Here is a 7,613-nt window from a genome sequence, read left to right as displayed (position 1 = left end):
CATAACTTATGGATAACCCCACAATGCATGAACCACATTCCCCAACAAAGAGGAGGATCTCTGTAGAAAGAGGGCAGGGAGAAGGCTAACAATGGTACCAACATGACTGTATACACTGTGTACATAACTTATAAACAAAAATTTACCTTAAGTGACCTGAAACCAGTCTCTGTGCTGATGATTTCAAATTTGCTTGCAGCTTTGTCCATGGAAAATTTTATGCCTCTCATATCTTTCTGTTCTATATTTACTTCCCGCCCATCACTTCTCAATGAATCATTACTTGCATTCTGACAACATAGCAGAAAACAACCAGCCTTTTTGTCAGTATCCTGATTCTAACATTATCCTTCTTTTCCCTCTGTAACCTTTTAAGCCTAGCACTCATAGTCAAACTTCATTTTGCAAATAGGTCTTTTCAAGTCTCTCCAGAATGGCCCACAGAACTGTGCTTATTGTGCTACAAGGCTTCTGACATCCACACATCTAAATTACTCCATATTACCCCAGCAAACAAGTTTCATAAGACCAAAAACCACATAGTCCTATTTATAGCATCAATGACTCCACTTCTCATTACTAGTTTTCTGTAGTGGTTACCTGCTCATTATTAGGACAAAATACCCCAACCAGTATCAGATTGTGGCAGGAAAATATTTATTTTAGCCATACAGTTTTGAATGGAAGATTCATCATGTTGGATAACAACATAGCATGAGCAGGAGGATTTGTCACCTGTTCGTACAACAGTGGCCGAGAGAAGGAGAGAGAGAGGGAGAACAAGAGCAAGCTATCTCTGAGCACTCCATGAGCTAGGCCATCCCCAGTGACATACCCCCTCCTACAAAGCTTCACTTCTCCAGGGCTGTAAGGCTGTACCAGGTTGAACAGAATAGAAAATGTACAAACACTTGTGGTCTGGGGATATTTTACATTCAAAACACCAAAACTACCCTTCATTGCTATTTTTTTTTCATGAACTAGAAAACATTATCTGTATTTTACAAAATAAGAAACATAAAAACCTGGGGTCAAGAAGCAGTTTGTCCTGGTCATACACTGTATGAGTTGTGGAAGACATCTCAGTGGGGTTTGGATGTGTCTGTAGTTTGTTCTCCTATACTCTATCATATGTGTTGGATGAAAACAATGATTTTCCCAGAATGACAATTTTAAATTCATTTTAGTGAAATAAATTTTGTTTTCACCTACAGTAAAAGAGGAGAAAATTGTATTTGAACTATGTAGAATAATTTCACCAGAGTCTACTTAAAAAACAGGCTTCGAAAAACAACAACAAAGCAAACATATAAACAAATAAAAGAAAACCAGTTAGTTAGGTCTGACTAACTCATAGGCCTGAGGTGTATGTGTACAAACATGCTTCTACAATTTATTTAACTATCAATACCAATAAAACTTAGAAGTAGGGACATAATAATGGATTACAAAATAAAACAACATCTAAGATGCCTTCCTATTATTTTTGAGTTTTGATCTTTTTGGGGAAGTTCTTAGTGTGTTTTCCCTTTCCCAATTAAAATAGTCAAAATAATCATAAAATAGTTATTAGTTCTGGGCTATTTTATTATTCAACTATGAGCAAGATGCATGTACATTTGTGCAAAGAACTTTAAAAATATTTAAATAATAGTGAATACCTTCAACAATTCTTAAAGTTTGTCTTTAAGTAAGGATGATAAGGATAAAGTCACCAAAAATTACTTTCATGTAGTTGTAAAAATAAGATGTCATGATTAATTTTCACTGTCATTTTGACTGGATTTGGAATCACTGAGGAGACACACATCTGTGTATGTCTTTGAGGATGTTACCAGAGAGTTGTTTCTGAATAGAGAAGATGCAGCTTGAATATGATGGTCTGGGGTCCTGGACTGATTAAAACAGAAAAAGAAGAGAAAACAATCTGGACACCAGCATTTCTCTCTTCCTCTTTCTTTGACTACAGAAGCAATGTAACCTCTCACATTACACTCTTGCTATTATAGCGAGAGCCACTTAAATCATCATGCTTTCGGCACCATGAAGGTCTATAGTCACAATTTGTGAGATCAAATAAACTCTCCTTTAACTTGCTTTGGTAAGGTAACTTTTCACAGGAATGAGAGAAGTTGCTAATACATAAACAGAGATCTTGCTGGTGAAATGATTTAAAAATTATGTCAAGTAATATTTACTCACCCTAAATATTTATATACATGATGTAAGAAGTAAATGCAGTTTAATTTTTCCATGAATTTGTCAGGGATATGAAAACATAAGTTTCATCAACACAACATAAAAAATTTGTTTTCCAATCTAAAATGGCAGAGCTTACACCATGAGACTAAAGAAATACTTTATTACTATTTTTTGTGTTTGTTTTTTCGAGGTAGGTTTCACTCTAGCTCAGGCTGACCTGGAATTCACTATGTAGTCTCAAGGTGGCCTCAAACTCACAGCAACCCTCCTACCTCTGCCTCCCCAGTGCTGGGATTAAACATGTGTGACACCACACCTGGCTTGAAACACTTTATTTTTTATCAAAATGTGTATTTTAGTTCCTGATAACATAATTATAATCAAACAAAAGTGGAAATTCATGTTTTTGTTGTATATTAAATAAAGGGAAACTTGTAGGAATGATATTTCAGGTATGTACTTCTAATAGATATAAGAAATAAAATGTAACTTCCAAGTACAGAAAATAAATAGCCCTTTGATCATTTTTAGCATAAGAATCACAGATTTCAGGTAGCCTCTCTAAAGAAATAAAATTTCCATAGATTACACAAAGAGACAAAATACACAGGTGATATTAGGACATTGAATTTAACTACCACCCCTCTGGTGAACACATCAATTTCATATCCCCAGAAAAGGGTGATGGGAAGACCATGAAAATTTTGTCTGCAAATCACTTGAAAATTAATAATCCCCATACATAATTTATTGGCAATGTATTCTCTATGTGGTTCAAAATAAATATTTCAATATTGTTTATTTTGTTTTATTTATTTGCACCAGCCACTGCAAATGAACTCTAGATGCATATACCATTTTGTGCATCTGGCTTTATGTTTGTATTGAGGAATCGAATCTGGGTTGTTAGAATTTGCACCTTATTGTTGATACTTATCTCTATCCCTTTATATTAGTTTTAAAGATACAATGTGACAAGAACTGTAAGAGTCTCAGTATCATCTGATGCTATGGAAGATATCTTAAGTTGGAATCATCAGCTTGCCATTGTGCTGTTCACATGCATTTATTTGAGCTTATTCTGAGAACTATGGTTCAAAAGAAACAGGCCTAACATATTTTATTAAAATTTATTTCATTATTGATGAGGCAAATATGGGTGGTATCTTCTAAACTTATTATTTATGAATATTTTCACCTTCAATATGCATACAACCTCCTTGAAAACAATACTTACAAAGCTAGAAAACTAGTTTAATCTATTTTGCCAGCAGCATCCTGAATACCACATGAAGTACTGAAAATGGTAAAATCTTTGTCACTTTGACATAGCCAGTGAGTTTAGGATGTGATCATTTTAAGGTAGTTTGAAAAAATAGCTTGATAAGACCATTTGATCAGAGAAATAGGCAAGGTTCATTTTTATTCTATAATTTAGTTTCTTCCCTTCTTTTTAAAAAGAAAACTAGGTCAGAAAAAAAAGTGAAGGTGTTGTGTAATAATCACCACAGATCACTTAGCTTTCTTGTTCAAGAGGTTTTAACCTGGTGCATTACCCTTCAGAGATAAGACTCAGTTAATTATGTCCATTAGTCTAATTTTATTTCATATTAGAGGGAAGCTAAGGAGAAAAGATCACAAATAATTCACCAGCCAGTGGCTGCATCTCCAATTTACTATACTGAAAAATACTCTAAGTGGATCATACCACCTCTGCCACTGATATTTTCTACTGATGCCGAAAAAATGTGTTATATGAGAGCTAAAAGTAAAATTTTTGTATTTGTAGCAGTTAAATCAGTTTCTTTTTCACCATGGCGCCTCCCATGCCATTAAGGCAGAGTCTTTCTGATTCTCAGTTTGGCATGGTATATGAGAGTTGGGCTTTAGTACACTGAAAGCCTAATTAAGTAGAAATTATCTATTCAATCCAAATTCTTCCTGGAAATATAGGTCAGTCACAATATCATAAGAAAGAAAGCCTGATCAAGAATTTTTTACTTTTTTTGCTGGAGCTATATTTCTGTTGATAAAAAGTTCAGTGCACAAGCATTAAGTCCTTAGTTTGTATACCCAACTGATACACAAATGGATGGATTTGGTGGTGTATGCCTGTGATCTCAACACTGGGGACGTGGACACAGTAGTACCTCTGTAGCATTGTGGTTAGCTAGACTAGCTATTTTTTAGCTCAGTGAGAAATCTTGTCTTAACTAAGAAGATGTAGAGTGATTTAGAAAGACACTCAGCATTGAACTATGGCCACCATATACATACACATGCACCCACACTCATGAAAGTATGTGAAGCCCTCTCCAAATTATCCACATATATGTCCATAATATGTTTGCAAACACTGGAAAAGAGTTCATACAGCATGGTTTATGTCATTTAAATTTCAGCACAAGCTCTTGTCATTTATGTGTAGACATGGACCTTAGTAACCAATCCACAGATACCCTCAGGAACACTCATCATTATAAAGATCTGATTATGGCTGGGCGTGGTGGAGCATGCCTTTAATCCCAGAACTTGGGAGGCAGAGGTAGGAGGATTGCCATGAGTTTGTGGCCACCCTGAGACTACATAGTGAATTCCACATCAGCCTGAGCTAAAGAAAGACCCTACCTCTTAAAACCAAAAAGAAAAAAAAAAAAAAAGATCTGATTATGCAATTATGGTCATTAGTCTCAGCTTAACTGTAACAGAAAGGGAACTTGGCTAGTTTAGAATTATTTCTAAACATTGGAGCTTTGAAAAGAATGGTTTCTCAGAATTTCTCATTGTTCAACAAAAATTATTTAATCAATTATATATTTCTAGCATTTGATGTTACAAATTAAATGTCATCCTATAGATTCTGTTTTATACTCTCTATATAGAGTCTCACCATTTGTAATTTTCCTATGGAAAATTCTGAATTACTTATATAAAGTATTAGCATTCATTTCTTTTAAACTTCATAACAAATTTTGCATTCTTAATTTTTAGAGGATTAGTGTAAATCTCTTTTCTGCCTTGTGATATAAACAATAAACCTTCAATAACTTACTATTAACTTTTTAGTATTTACATATGATAAGTATAGAGATAATTATTGAACCAAATAAAATCCAAGAGCCCCATCTTTTTTTTTTTTTTTTCATGGAAATAAACATCAGTTAACCTGAGCCAAGCCATGTATTTAAAAAAATGGGGGCTGGAGAGAAGGCTTAGTGGTTAAGTGCTTGCCTGTGAAGCCTAAGGACCCCAGTTTGAGGCTCGGTTCCCCAGGTCCCACGTTAGCCAGATGCACAAGGGGGCACACGCATCTAGAGTTCGTTTGCAGAGGCTGGAAGCCCTGGCGTGCCCATTCTCTCTCTCCCTCTATCTGTCTTTCTCTCTGTGTCTGTCTCTCTCAAATAAATAAATAAATAATTTTAAAAAAATGGATTTTTCTAGGAAGATGAAGTTGCTGCATTGTCTTGACTAAGTGAATTTTGGATAGGATAATAGTGAACTTTTTGTCTATTCACTGTTCCCTATGTATGTATACCATAATAGTACTTTACAAATATAGAAATATTTTCTATACAATATTGACTATGAGAATGGGCCCAGAGGCATCTACATTAGTGAATGTCCAGTCATGAGGCAAGCTGTTTCCCTTGCTTTGGATGGCTGGGAGCACCAATGAGCCCTGTGAATAAGGCTATGTGCCTGTGTGAGACGGAACAAGATTATCTTCTTTGGAAAAGCTCCTCCTATTTCTCAGAACTCCAGTGACTTCTCTGAGTACATTTTTTCCTCCTCCACTTGTATCCTGCTCTGTAAATTTGCTGCATCCTTGCTAAGGAAGAGGGACTGATCTTGCTAAGTATGTTATTAAGTCTTTGTAACTGAAAGTCTACCTGAATAAGGCTTTGTGCTGGTCTTTAGAATGGAATGTATAATATGTGCAATTTTGAAACATGACTAATAATTTTAGAATAGTCAAAAAGGTCCCACCAATACATAATAACTTCACATTAAAAAGGACTATCAAGATTTTTTCTATTTTATAACCTTTCAATCTGATTTTTCAGCATGAAGAATGAAAAAAATTATATATAATTTTCAAATTCAGCTTATTTGCAGCCACCCAAAGTTGCTAAAACAATTAAGTGAAATACCTTCAGAAAACTTAATAACAGATGTATCAAAGTGATAGCCACTTATTTCACCAATCATTTGCATATCATTAGAAGATGGAAAATGGCATTATTTTCTCTTTAAAGCTTATTAGCTTTAAAGCTTAAATAATAATAGGCTTAAGTTTATTAGCTTTAAAGAGAAAAGTAATTTAAGAATTTTTTTTAAATATTAAGTGTTAGACATTTTTTTCAGTGTGATGACTGTATTGTGGCTATATTTATTTAGAAGTCCTTATCTGGTAAAAATGTACCAATATAATATAGTGAATATTAATGGGAGAAGCAACCAGATAGTCAGATGTTGCTTTAAAATGATTCTCTGTATATACATCCTAAATTTAAAACGAGTAGTTTGAAAGACTATTGGTCATAATTTAATTATTTAATTTAGATTATGAGTTTATTACAATGATGTTTTAAAGTCTCATGATTTCTTTGTATACTCAGAAAAAGAGAGAAAGAAAGAGAGAAGAGACAGCTCCAGTGCCAAAGTTTATAAGGACATCAGTCCTAGGGAATTAAGGATCCACATTTATGACCTCAGTGAGACTTAAAGCCTCTGAATCATGCTTAGAATTACAAACACTTTTTGCTTTCTTTCTTAAATGGTATATATTTTATTTATTTGTTTATTTTATTTACAGAGAAAGAAAGAGAGAGAGAATTGGCCCACCAGGAATTCAGCCACTAAACTCCAACTCCAGATGCTTGTGCCATGGCCTTACACTTGCCTCACTTTTATGTATCTGGCTTCTGTTGGATCTGAAGAGTCAAACATGGATCCTTAGGCTTCACAGGCAAATGCCTTAACCATTAAGCCATCTTTTCAGCCCATATTTTTTTAAAAAATATGAAATTATAAGTGTCCTATTGGGGGACACAAGTAAAAATGGGGAGAACAGTAGAGGGTAATATGGCTTGAATATGATGGACCGACATTCAATACATGTATGAAAATGGTATAATGAAACTCACTATTTTGTACAAATAACATATGCTATGAAAATCAAAGTAAAGAAAAACCTTGTATGAATAACATTTTTTAACCCATAAACCATTTATTTAAACTTCTAAATAATAGAATTTTTAATTACTTTCTTTGCAGAGTATTTATTATCATATTATCCAAGAAAAATTAAAGAGAGGAGATAGCTCTCCATAATATACAATGAAGTGAATTATTCCATGTGGAAATTATTTAAAAACACATTGACAGGTATGGTGGTTTGAATTTATGTC

The sequence above is a fragment of the Jaculus jaculus genome, chromosome 6 (assembly GCF_020740685.1).
Source record: "Jaculus jaculus isolate mJacJac1 chromosome 6, mJacJac1.mat.Y.cur, whole genome shotgun sequence".
Lineage (NCBI taxonomy): Eukaryota > Metazoa > Chordata > Mammalia > Rodentia > Dipodidae > Jaculus > Jaculus jaculus.
The sequence above is the reverse complement of the archived record's forward strand: the minus strand, read 5'-3'. Positions refer to the sequence as shown.